Below are 14,322 nucleotides of genomic sequence, written 5' to 3'. Positions count from 1 at the left end.
TTTAGGTTTTGAAATAAGTTTTCCCATTTTATTTCCCCCATAAGAGATCTACTTGCCTATACAAGAGTAGACATACACTATACATTTTGTGTTACGTTTCAAAGTAGTAGTAGGCTTTCCTAATATAGCAATATGCATTTATGGGTAATGGATGTAGCCTTTTTTTATTTGATCTAAATTTAGCATGGAATAGAAGTATACAATAATTAAAAAAAAACAGGAAAAAAAACAATTATCATACTACTGTACTATTGTCTACTGTCCAGGGCCAATGTGGTGTCCAGAGGAGTGATTTTCTGCCTCATGTGCCAGGCAGTTCTCTAAGTATTAGGTCTAAGGTAGCTTTTGCCCATATAATCACTCATCTACAAACATCTTTCATTTAAACCCAACTAAACTCAAAGTCAAGTGATATTTCAGTTCTGGGTGGGCACCAGTGGGTTCAGTAACTCACTGGCTTCATCTCCAATACTCCAACATCAAGATTGCTGCATTGTAGTTTGTTCAACACACCCTTACATGAGGCCATAAGTCACTCTTGCAGCTGTTCTCCCCTATTTGTTTATTCTACATTCTGGAGAATCCATTAGGGGATCATGACACCATCTCCTGGCTTTGTAGTGATCACAACGGTTGGGTGGAGCTGGAAATTCTCTTGTCCACAGCTCACTGTTAGAGACTCCTAGAAATATAAGAAGCATGCATGTAGTTCTACTTGCCAGCCAATATCAAAAACTGAAATAGCAGTTTTGGGCTGAGTTGGTCAGGTGCCCAAGCCGGGGATGTGTAAGATTCAGCATTTCTCAGTTTGATTAAAGGCTGTTTAAACGTTTGGATGAGTTTCAGTTAAAAAAATATCTAAAGCTAAAACATTTTTTGTTTGTTTTGAAAAGAATAGTTAAAACTGCTATCAGGTTGTTGTTTTTTTTTTTTCATTTTGCTGTTGGTTTCACATTAAGAATTATTTTCACTTCCTGTCCTGAAGACTCAACAGAGGATATCTCTTGAAAGTGAGGAAAATCCCCTCTCAGTCAGTTGTCACCAGAACAAATGCCCTCATTGCAAGTTCCCCTTGCCCTATTCCTATTTCAGTGGCAACTCAAAATTTTGGATTTTACATAAGCTGCATTCCTGGTGACTATGGTCACAGGACCCGCTAGAAAGGTTGAATCACTTCAACAGAGACACAGAAGGCAGTGAAAACTGAGTAGCAGTTTTACCCTCTCCTATCCACAACTAAAAAAAGGTTGGGCTTTAGATACACTTCAAGCATCAAATGAAATCTTGGAGGGGAGTGTCTAGCTGCCAGCAACATGGCATCATCCTCCAGGCCTGCGAGTGCTCTCTCCACTGCTGGAAACCTTCTCCACATGGACACTATGCACAACAGCTGCAAAACAAAGCCCAGACCTCAGGAGGCCCTGGATTTCTTCCAGGCAGCAGTGCAGGGATCCTAAAATGGCAGCATGTCACCTTATTCAGCATGCAGCTCACTTTTGCACAGCTCCCCCTCCCAGGTGTCTGATCCAGACCAGCCTGCTTCTCACACTATCCCACAATCAGATCGCAGAACCATCAAAACTGGTTATCCAATTAGAAGTTGAAAAAGTCATAGACATCCTCCAGATAAACAAGACATTTGGAATTGATGACTTTCCCAACGAGTACTATAAACAATTATAAAGAACCCTGTGTCAATTTTTCACACAGGTCTTTAAGCAAGCCATTGCTAATTGTTTCAAACCCTAAAAATATGCTACAAGCAGTAACCATCACAATACTAAAACCAAATAAAGACCCCTCAGATCTGAGAACCTATTTCTCTTGCACTTAAATTCCCAAACATTTTTTTCTCCCTAATGGTTTCAGGTGCCAGAGAGTTTGGTTTTGTTTCAGTGATGTCTCAATTCAACATATCTTACCTTTTAGAATTTGTAGTCTACCCTAACGTAATATACAATTTTTTTTCAGGACAAAAAGGCCTTTAATTTGTTAGCAAATTTGGATACATATATTTTTACTACCTTGGTTTTTTGATTGTTAAAAAACTAGAAAAAAATGTATTTCTCTGTCATTTTCCCCAACACAACGTTTACATAATTTGCACAAGCCCATATATATTTACTGCAAAAAGTCTGTCACATTACTGCAACAACAACTACTACAAGACTTGTACAAACACTGGACTGCTGGCAAACATCTTTTCACACCAAGAAGTTCCACTCCTGCCTGAGTTTAGATTGTGGTTAGAGTCCATCAGTGTCCTGTTCGTCGTTGCTTAAGCCCTGTTGGAGGACCTGACCCCTAAAAAGTGTTGGCTGTATATATCAGAAAAAACAGAGTGGACTGCCTTCATAGGGGAGGAAGTCTAAGGGTTCACAGATGATCGGGACAGACCCAATTTTTTGATTTTATCAAACAAAAAACTTTATTTGGTGTATATCCAAACATCACTACACAAATGAAAACACAAACGACATATACAATAAGAACTGAATAAACACTGACTATGAGTCTATTTCATTCTGGGTGGTGATTTTTGACTCGAGTTAGTTTATGCATCTTTGAGTCAAGACCCTAAGTTTCCTCCCTCTTGGATGTCAGCAGCACCTTCTCGAGGTGAATGATGATGAAAAGCAGGTTGATTATATTTATCTTTAGTTGGTATACTCTATGTCGAGTTATTCCTTTTGATTCATATTGACCTGTATTCAGCTTGTGACATTCATAGGATTATATTTGATAGATTGTAGCCCCGCTAAGGGGGGGGATTTTATTGAAGTGGATGGCAAAGAAAGTCAGTATTCGTATCTGTCTAAACTATCAAAAATCCTTTCCTTCTGTCCTGGTCGTATTGATATTCTTTCATGAGGGGGTAGTTCTGATCACTGCCCTTAAGTCATATAGCCATCGGTTTGTGAATTAATTCACGGAACTTGGTGGTAAAGATATATCTTGTGTATATATATATTAAGTATTAGACGTGTAACTATTACCGAGGTCGGGTAGAAGGGATCTTATTCCCGTTTTTTAGAAACAGCGTATCAAAAAAGTGAGAAAAAATATATAGTAGAAACAATATAATATATCAGTAGTTCCAATTCACATATCCTTTGGTGGGGATTTTCTCATTGGTTTTTCGTAGGTTTATTGATCCTGTTTGTTGTAAAGTCCAAGGATGCCTCGGCCGAGGATATATATGGAAAGTAGACAGTCCCCGATATTTCCTATATAGTCCAATGGTGGCAGGTACTTTGTTATTAGTTAGAGATATATTTAGAATATCCAAATAGTGGGACCATTGTAGGTTTTAAGGCTGTGGGTTTTGAGAGCATGGTGTCTGGTTTAGTTTGAGTCATTCACCGATTTCCCTGTACAGCGTCTACGCGTTTCGCCCCTCCCCCCAGGGGCTTCGTCAGGCTTGTACGGCTGATTCCAGCTGTATATCGGCTGAAATCAGCTGTACATCAGGTGGCGTTCGGCCGACCCGAAGTGCAGAAGGAGTTCGACTCAGCCGATCAAACATCTGAATCGGCTAAGCTGAACCTCCGGCAGGCTACTCACTGCTGTTCGGTCTATTCTCATAGAGGCCGAACAGCAGTGACTGAATAACCGTTCTGCTCGGTACCTCTGTGATACCGAGCAGAATAGAAAAACAGTTAAAAAAGTAGTAAAAAAATAACATAGAAAACGATTGGGCGGAGCTAGCAGTGACAGCTAGCTCCGCCCAACTGTTTTCTATTGGCCGGCGGTTCTGCTAGAGGGGACCTGATGGAGAACTTCAGGTCCCCTCCGCTGATTGACAGCAGCAGTGGGTGGGTGCAATAGCTGGTTGGTATTGGCTATTGCAAATTGAAATAGCCAATAGGAATCTAGCTATGCATTCCTATGATTTTTTTTTTATTCGGACGGCAGCCAATGGCTCCGATGTCAGAAGAAACAAAAAAAAACATAGCAGTGAAAGGTTTACTGTGCTCGATCGAGCACAGTAAACCTTTCTGGGAGAAAGTGTTTCTCTCCTGGGCGGCCGGGAGCCACTATATAATAGCGGGAGACTCCCGGAGTGCCCGGGAGAGTTGGGCTGTCTGGAGATCAGTTTTCCTGGTTACCTGGTAACCAGCGATGCTGATCTGTCTGTGCAAGTGACCGGAGCCAGCCGTGAGATGCTAAAGCTAGCTGAAGGATCAGCCGAAGCTACGGCTAGATACTTCGGGCAGCTTCGTGAATAGACCCCATAGTGAAACATGTGGGTTTGTGGTAGACTTGTAAGCTATGAAAAAATTTGGTTCGGTTCGGATATTTCGTTACTTCGGGATTTTTATCCGAAATTCTATTTGGTTCAGGTTTCGGACGGAATCCAAATTTTCGCTAGTGGCGGATGAGTTTACAAATATTCGTTGCGAATACCACAGAAAACCATATATAGATGCTAATATTAAAGCTGAAGCTCCTAGACCCGAATGGCATTCAGGATTTGAATTTCCGAATTGCATTCGGGAGTAGTGATGAGCCACACACCCCTGTGTTCAGTTCGTATTCGAATATTCGAACGGCCGAAAAGTTCGAATACGAACTCAAACTCAATGCAAGTCAATGGGGGTCGAGCGCTCGAAAATGAATGTCCCCTTTAAGAGGGCTTATATGCAAGTTATTGTCCATAAATGGTGTATGGGGCTCCGGGTACTGCCCTGGAGGACATGAATCAATGCCCAAAAAAAATAAATATAGCATTCTGCTTGCTTTGTTGCCTGCAGCGTGGCATTGCTTGCTATTGCTGAGTCTGTGGTCTATAAGTAGTGATGAGCCGAACACCCCCTTGTTCTGGTAGAAATGTTAGGAGGGACCAATTTAAAAAAAACAAAACTGTGTAGGGTTCCTCCTAAAAGTCATACCAGGCCCTTAAGATCTGGTAGGAATATTAAGGAGGGACCCCATGTACAAAAAAACAAAAAAAGAAGTGTGTGGGGTTACCCCTAAAAGTCATAACAGGCCCTTATGGTCTGGTAGGAATATTTAGAAGGGACCCATGCCCTCGGCACGGGAAGGGTGTCCCCGTGCCGATGGGGACAAGGGCTTTATCCCCACAACCCTGACCCGGTGGTTGTGGGGTCTGCCGGCATGGGGGCTTATTTGCATCGGGCTACCCCTTTAATTAAGGGGGCACCCAGATGCTGCCCCCCTCCCTTGTACTTGTACCCCTACCCATTCACTAAAGGGTGAAATAAAATAGTTATTAAAAAGTCCAGACTTTTGATAAAATCCTTTATTTGGAAAAAAAAAAACAAGACATGCTTTTGACAAGAAAAAAAACAAAAAATTGATCCACTGACGTAATCCAGGGTCAATCACGGCGTCCAGCGTTGTCCACGATGACAACAAAATAAAAAATAAAACAATACAAAATAAAGAGAAATATTTTTTTTTTTAAACCGCCGTCCCGTCCGCTCCCCGCCACATAATGGCATTTTGTCAGATGATGGCAAAACATACACAATTAGGCGGGGCTAGCTGCCACAGCTAGCTCCGCCCAATTGTGTAGTTAACTGACATCATGACTTTGCCCAATCATGGCTCTAATTCAATACTGAGCCCTGATTGGGCAAAGTCTTGCACCTGACCTGTGGTCAGGTGCAAGACTTTAACAAATCAGAGCTTAAGGACCTGTTCACACGACGTCCGTTTTCTGTGCTGACCTGATCCGTACGCTCCTGCACTAAAAATGCATCCCAATGTATCCCTATGTGTTTTATGGGCTACAGTTCTCACGTGCGCAGTCCGTTCAGGTTTGACAGAAAAATACTGCATGTCACATTTTGTACGGTCAGGAAACGGTCCGGAAACGCAAAACGCATCAAAAACACGTCAAAAACGCACTGCACTGCAGCTAACATACTGTTAGCCCCACTCCAGTAAAAAATATATATATTTTTAACTGGAACGCATCAAAAACGCGACAAAAACACATAGCACCGCGTCTGCAGATCCGCACCTGATCAGGACCTGAAACTCATGTGAACAGGCCCTCAGAGGGCATTTTGCCTTCTGGAATGTCCACGGTCGAACAAACTGCGAACATCCCATAAATGTTGGCGTTCGGCGAACGCTCGAACTGCCGATGTTCGATTCAAACTCATGTTCGAATCGAACACTCTGCTCATCCCTATTCGGGAGCTCCCGAATGCCCTTTGGGCCTTGGATCCTCAGCTTTAGTTATATATGTATATGGCTCCCAGACCCGAATGGCTTTCAGGATCTTAATTTCCAAACTGCATTCCGGAGCTCCCGAATGCCATTCGGGTCTGGGAGCCTCAGCTTTAGTAATAGATGCATATGGCTCCCAGACCCAAATGGCATTAGGGAGTTCCCGAATGCAATTCGGAAATTCGGATCCTGAATGCCATTCGGGTCTGTGAGCCATATACATATATTATTAAAGTTGAGGCTCCAAGACCCGAATGTCATTCGGGAGCTCCCGAATGCAATTTGTAAATTCGGATCCCGAATGCCATTCGGGTCTAGAAGCCTCAGCTTTAGTATTATATGTATATACTGTATATGGCTCCCATGTTGCCGTAATGAAAATTTGTGTTCAGACCCATTTGGATGCATTAAACCGAAAAACACATCTGATTGGCCAGAAAAGTCACATGTCCGATTCAGTTTAGTTTTTGAACGAAATTCAGACAGGATACGAAATTCGGAAACAGAAATTCAGATTCGGATACATTCAGATGCATTAGGATTCGGAAATTCGGATGTGTCCGAATGTCCGAATTCCGGAAAATTCGTACAAATTTTGATTCTGAACAAAACGAGTCGCACATGTCTAGTTCCTGGGTCTATGTCATTACTTCTTTCCAATCACTACAAAGTGTTTTGTAGCCATGATAAGTGTTATTTAACAGGTCAGCCTGCTCCCAATTCCCTGATGTAATTTTTTTTTTTTTTGCAACCTTTTATTTTGTTCGCCAAATTAGTGAAGCCGATTTCTTAATGAAGTAGAGAATCTTTACTCAACAAACTCACTGAAGAATCACCTAAAAAAGCAAATTTCTGTTTATTTATTTTATCTGGTAATACAAAATGAATACAGCTAGTATTTATTGAGTAGTTTACCTTTAGTAAATCAGCCTCAGTGATTTACAGAATAACTCTTTCTCACTTTCTGTTTTTCTCAATTTATCAGTTGATATTTTAGAGGTCATCCACTTGAAATTGTGGCTGGTGGATGTACTATACATCATATTTCACACATACAATTTGGAGTATTTCTGGGCATATTGTAAGCAGATTTGGATAGAAAATTCAAGTACACTTTTCTCAAAATTCAATAACAAACCTTTACATGCATAAAGGAAACATGGTCTACCTACTAGATCAGCAGTCTACCCTACTCTATTGTATCCAATAATTCTGTGATCTTAGAAGGCACCTGCTGGTAATGGTAGATCACCCACCATGATGATGCTCACATACAGAAAGATATAAAAATACCAGTATTCACAAGTTTTCATAGCCACCCATTAAGTTTAAATCTGCTTTGGATATCTGAATGTGATTGGTGATGCAGGAAACAGAAAGAGACGAAGTTACACAGCACAGACTCCAGGAAGCTCCTACTTACCTCTTACTAAGGTTATATAGAGGTGTGCTTATTGTTCATTAAACAGAGCTCAGAAACATACATTGAGGGAACTTTGTAATTTGAATGCAGTTGTGCTGTCTACTAGGTGGCAGTACCAACTTACAAAATGCTTAATTATTGGTAAGGAATTTGATTATGATTGACATGCTATGCCATGATAATCCTCATGTGGTATTGTATCATATTGCAATAGTTCATTATATAGTGTATAATATATTATACTGTACTTAATATCTGCATACTTTCCACTTTTTTATACATAGGTTTTAACCACATTGGGCATCATATTGATCCCACACTGAAATATATTAAGGGGTCTATTCACAAAGCTGCTGAAGGATCTAGCCGTAACTTCGGGTGATCCTTCTTCTAGCTTCGGCCCCAGGACCCCTTCGGTTCAGTAGAACTGAATGGCTGCTGTGCGGGCTATTCACTATAGCCCGTATAGCTCCCGAAATTGGCTGAGCGGCTCAGTCGAGCTGAAGGCATATGCTTCGGCTCGACTGAGCCGAGTTGAAAGCCGAGGCTAGCCGAATGGTCGGCCATTGGGCAGCCAACAGTCTGCTTCCGACAGCTGGGAAATGACGGCTGACTCCGGCCACTTGCATGCAGAGACAGAACCGCGTCCCCTGGTTACCAGGTAACCAGGGGTGCTGATCTGTCAGAACACTGAGAACCCGGCGGAACCGCCGTGATGGAGCCGTTGGCTGGCGTCAGAATAAAAAAAATAAACAAATTGTCCACCATAGGAATGCATTGATAGATTCCTATTGGCTATTTCAATTTGCAATAGCCAATAGCAAACTAGCTATTGCACCAGCCCACTGCTCCTGTCAATCAGCAGAGGGGACCTGCAATTCTCCATCAGGTCCCCTCTAGTGATTGACAGCAGAAGAGGGCGGGTGCAATAGCTAGTTTGCTATTGGCTATTGCAAATTGCAATAGCCAATAGGAATCTAGCAATGCATTCCTATGGCAAACATTTTTTATTAATTTTTTGACGGCAGCAGAACCGCCGGCCAATAGAAAACAGTTGGGCGGAGCTAGCTGTCACTACTAGCTCCGCACAATCGTTTCATTTCTATTTTTTTTACTTTTAACAATTTTTCTGTTCTGCTCGGTCCCACAGAGGGACCGAGCAGAACAGCCGAGCCGAATGCTGCTCAGCGGCATTCGGCTATTCACTCATTGCGGTTCTGCATCTATGAGAATAGACTGAACAGCAGTGAGTAGCCATTAGTAATGTCCTCCAAATGCATATTAATGCATATTTGACAATACCAGTGTGAATGAGACCTTCATTTTTTTTTATCTCTGAGGTTCCCTTGCCTACCACAGATGATAAAGAGAACCTGAGCAAGACAGCTGCTGAGGTCATAGCAATTCCCCAGGCCCGGGTCAGCAGGTATCAGCTGATCACAACACTACATATCACTGTATTTCCTATGAGCACAATTCCTATTGGCTGTTCCTATTCCTAACTCAATATATTATTATACAATGCATATGACTGAAAAAGAAAAAAATATATAGATAAAGCTATTATACATACCATTTTCTCACAGCATAACAGGTTTGCTAGCCTGAATCCCTTGGTTTTATATCTGCCTTTCTCAACCAGGGTGAGTTCCGACTTTGTCAGGAGAGCTTTTAAATTTATGCTAAAGTAGGGGTGTAAGAAGGGCTCCTGGTGTCAAAAGGCGGAACTCGAGTGTGAAGGGGACTCTTTTTTTTGTGTTTTTTTTTTTGCCTGGGGTCCCCTTAAAATCTTAAAATCCATACCAGACCCCTGTCTAGGATTTGGTATTGATTTTGGTGTGGGGAGAGGGGAGAACCACATATCATTTTGTTACCTTTTTTACATTTACGTTTTTTAAATTTCACACTGGGGTTTCTTAAGAATTTGGATACTTTTGAAAGGTGCCCTGGCTGCAAAAAAAGTTGAGAAATGCTGTGTGTATCAGGGACTAAGAGCAAAGTAGCCATGGCTCCCCATGATACACCGATTCCTACACCTCCAGTAAGAAGTTCAAAATACAGTATCCAAAAGGTTCAGTGCTTTCTGTTTGTCTATTTTATCACGGATTACCTCTACAGTGACTGCCAGCAAGAACAATACTATTACACACAGATGATAGGATTGAAAAATGAAAAATGTCTTGCTCCACTGCTAAATATTTGCTGTTCTGATAGCTGCCTTGGATTTTAATGTGCATAAATAGAATAGCTATTTTAACCGAAGTGGACGTTGCTGACCATTTCATGCTAATGATAATTTAATGATAAATGTCTAGACAATTTGAGCTACCTTTATCCTATGAATAATAAAAAGTCAGATTGCAAAAAAACTATCTGTAGAGTGCGTGTATCAGTGTCACTCAAGAGTGTCATCTCTGAATTGGGGCTGACACTGTCCTTCCTTCTGGAAGGTGGCTACTTTTGTTCCCCATGGTCCCTGTGTGTTGTAAAGTAGCCACCACTCTAAGCTCACTCCCATGATGGACTACAATCTCAATACAAATTAGTAAATTAAACATGAGATTGTAGTCCATCACAGGAGCAAGTTTGGATCGGTGGCTACTTTACAACACACCATGGGGAGCAAAAGTAGCCACCTTCCAAAATTCAGAGATGATTTGAGGATCTACAGCTGAGTGATACATAAATAAGATACATTTATGTTAATAGTTAAGGTACTTGAATGCATTTTTACGGTTCAACTCCTGAGTTTAGTGTCACTTTAATATACTAAAGGGGTAGAGACTTTTTACTTAGTGAATGTTCACTTTGAAAAGTGTATGATATCTTTGTATAGTGAATAATAGCAAATAAGGTGAACCTGTGTTCACTTTAAATAGACATTTCTTGTCTATTTTTACAAAAATGTATTTTTGCTAGCAAATGTTTTTTTTTTTTTAACTAAACACACCTTCATCTTATTTACCAAGCTCAGTGAACATTCACTCTGCAAAGTGAACAGTCTCTATTTCATTAGTGCAGGGCTGGACAAATCCCAGGAGCCAGATAGTTAATGCTCCTTAAAAATTACAGCAGTCATCTAACTTTCGAGGTTTATTCTAGCTGGTGTCAGTGGAGCTGACCCTGCAATTAGGGAAGGCCAATAAAAAATTTGGCAATGAGATTCGGTGGTCCACACCTGGAGAAACTCCTGGTTTTCAAAAGGGGTACATAGTGTAACTGCAATACACAATGCTATCAGTGTCTTGTCTACAGTCAAGCTTTCTGAATTATTAAAGCAGAGCTGGCCTAATCCCAAGATCCAGGTAGCCAATGCTCCTTAAAAATTACAGCTGGCTTCTAACTTTTGAGGTTTTCTCTAGTTGTAGTCAATGGAACTGGCTCCTAAAAAAATCCTGCTGGCTCCTGGATAGGACAGGCTGGCTCCTAAACTCCATATTAATTTGTCCACCCCTGTTTAGTAAATCAACCCCCATCGTGCACAAGCATGCAACTTGACCTAAGAAAGATACCTCTATTTAGCTGGAACCTGACCTATAAACTTCAATAAAGGTTTCAAAGTTCAGTAATAGACAGTTTAAATTGAAAGAAGCCATGTAAATAATTCCACAGCTAATACCTTCCCAAAGCTTGTAAGAGAGGGAAAGAAAATAAACAATGCTGGGAGGCACACTAAGCACGCAGCTAAAGTGGAAGTGATTGAAGTGTTGCCCATTAAGGCTGGTCCAATGTCGGGCATGTACAGACGGCCAGCTGTTGTAAAGGCTCATAACCTTCTCCTTTATTGTTCTGCTCAGCTAGAGGTGGGGCATGAGAGGGATTCCAAACATAGCACATGTTTATACAGAAATGTTAATATGTTCCACACACTCACATACATAAAAAGGAAATAACAGCTGATCAGAATCAGACCAGACAGCAATCACTGACAACACTCATTTGGAGAACCGTGGAAAATCCAGGGGAGCTGATCACCCACAGGGAGGTAGGAATAATCTAACTACAGCTGCCCTTTTATCTTCGGATCATCAGAATTTAAGCATCCAATGGAAAGTCAAAAGTATTTAGCACCAACCCTGCCAGTGCCATAATGTTAATGCCTTTGTCTGGCTTTAAGAATTCAGCATTATTATTTACAAAGCATTCTATGGAGCTGTGACATTCAATAGACCCCTCCGCTCTTGCTTCTACAGACATATATTTTTATCTGCAGTATAGGTTACATCATTTTGTAATCAATATTTAGTTTGACGTATTCACTAAGTAGCTGGAAAAAAAATCAGTAAAAAAATTTGTATGGAACTATTAAACATACCGGTCTGCCAGCACAGTGCACTCAAAATAAGAACAACGTATTTACTAAATGGTAATAAAAATGAAGGAATAATACAAATAATATTATTTTTAATCAGGTTCCTATCAGGTATATCAAACTGAACTCTCTATATATTTGTAGGTTTTAGCAATGTATGCAATTAGTTGTAATCAGCTCTATAAAATTCACAAAACCATTAAAAAAAAACATAACTAACAGCAAAAGCATTACGTTAATACGTCAAAGACTGAAAATAACATATAAATGCTAGCTCCTGTTTCTCACTAATCAAAACGAGAAAATAAATCCACTTCTAATCTGATTTCAAGGTTCTTTTATCTGTGATTGCATGATGTAAGCTTCTTAATTGAGCTACACTTGTCTCATGAAAACTGTAAAGCCAAATAATCATCTTTGCAAAAGCAGTTTTCAAAAGGGCACTCATAATTTTATTTAGTATCTCTAGTCTTCAAGTGTACCAATCGGAAGGGAAGCTCTTTAGTGGCATCCCTTTAACCCCTTGCTAGGGATACTTTTCCCTTAGCTGTCATTTTATAAAGCACTGCCTGGATTCAGAATTCTGATATGTTGCATGTACGCATTTAGATAGATAGGATAGATAGATAGGATAGATAGATAGGATAGATAGATAGGATAGATAGATAGATACGTCTGATTTTTTTACATTTACAAATAGATAGATAGATAAATAGACCAATAGAATAAAAATGTTGATTTATAAATATATAAATAAATATGTTTGATTTTTTTGATTGATAGATAGATAGGTAGATAGATAGATAGATAATCATATTTTCTTACCTTTTTCAGTGTTTATTCCAATAGCTGTGAATGAATCCCATTCTTAATCCAAAGGTTTGTAAGGCAAAAATTGTAGTCCAAATTGATTTCAAAATAATATAGTGTTAGACCTCTATAAGAAAGAAAAAAGAATTTCAGAAGTGCAATTTCTCATGGCACACTTGATGCCTGTCAGAACCCAGCATCTTAGCCTTCTACCCACAAGCTGCCTATTTCACACATTAAACATTTGTGTTGTGCCTGAAAAATAAAAGTTCACCACTAAATATATTTCTCAGAGGTACTGCCAACACAAACACTGTCTATTTCCTCCTAGCCGGCAGCCAATCATAGACCCCCCCTCCAATTCCCACTAATCCATAACCAGTGGAGTTCAATCCTTAACAAAGCTCCCTTAACATTAATATAAATATTATTGTTTAAATTAAAAGCGGTGCCGCTCAGCATGACACACATAGCTTGAAATAAGTCTTGCCTATTGTTCCAGCCAGCTCAGATATCCCAGGCAGATGATGAGCAGGGGATCAGTGAACATATGTAATAATAAGAGACCAGGCTCATAGAAATTAGCAAGAGAGCCTCTGCAAACACACACAAGCGGTTCTGAGGCTGAAAAAAAAGGATTGAAACATCTAAAGATTGCAAGAGAATGAGAGCCACACAAAGTCAAAAAACTTGCTTTGTGTTCATCTGTTGTGCAGTGACAAGGAGAGATGTCATTGCAGGTTGGAGACTATATCATTAACAGATGTTGTAACTACTCCAAGTGCCTTGTAAGTGAGTACAGCTTCTCCACCTACCTCTTAATATTAATGTGAGCTATCAATGAAGTTTGAGAGTTGACTTGTAGCACCCCCTTTCTGTCACTCTCTCCTCTTTCAAACTCCCACCTATCTATGTCTTCCGGCTGTGGTCCTCTCTTCTGTTCTCAGTTTGATTTCCTCTCTTGTCGATTTCTTTTACTACTATCCCTATCAATTCCCTCTCTGTCTTTTTCTCTATCCCACTTCCCTCAGCCTTCCTTCCCTTGTAACTTCTGAACGTCTCCCTTGCTGGCACATCTGTATCTGTACTCCTCACTCACTTCTAAACCTTCTTCCCTCCCAAACATAGAACTTGCTAGCACAGAAGATTAGAGAGGGGGTGGGGGGGGGGTAATGTGAATGTCAAATGGACAAGAGCCATTGCAGTCATATATCAATCACAAGAGGAGAGCAGCAGTTCGGCAAATAGGAGTACCAAGGAAACTTGAAGCTCCCCTTATCTGGGAAATCACTAAACAAGATTTGCTGAAATGACCACAAACTAGATTCACATGTTTATTAGCATCCTAATGTGGACTGTTAAAAACTGGAAGGGAATGCAGTTTTTAAATGCTCAAGTAAATCTGTTTTTATGTTCCCCACTAAATCATTTCCAGATTTGCCTGTTAATTGTAATTATTTCAGAACTGAAAATAATAATATGAAAGAAAGATAAAATTGTTTATTGAAAATGTTCCAAAATTGAATACATTTTTTAATATTACTTATCTTGAGAGTATCATAGTTCCAGTGGTGTC

The 14,322-nt window shown here is 40.3% G+C and overlaps 1 protein-coding gene across 1 annotated transcript in view; it reads right to left on the bottom strand.

Moving 5' to 3' along the window:
• Nucleotides 1-13,589, bottom strand: part of NDP (NDP, norrin cystine knot growth factor) — a 99,183-nt gene extending 85,594 nt beyond the window's left edge. Inside the window, exons 1-2 of the mRNA XM_018565796.1 lie at nucleotides 13,562-13,589; nucleotides 12,762-12,873 (exon numbers count right to left, since the gene is read on the bottom strand). The gene's annotated coding sequence lies outside the window, so the exon portion shown is untranslated. The remainder of the gene's footprint in view (nucleotides 1-12,761; nucleotides 12,874-13,561) is intronic.
• Nucleotides 13,590-14,322: the final 733 nt, after the last annotated feature.

Source organism: Nanorana parkeri, unplaced genomic scaffold, assembly GCF_000935625.1.
Source record: "Nanorana parkeri isolate BGI_ZX_2015 unplaced genomic scaffold, ASM93562v1 scaffold888, whole genome shotgun sequence".
NCBI lineage: Eukaryota > Metazoa > Chordata > Amphibia > Anura > Dicroglossidae > Nanorana > Nanorana parkeri.
The sequence above is the reverse complement of the archived record's forward strand: the minus strand, read 5'-3'. Positions and strand labels throughout refer to the sequence as shown.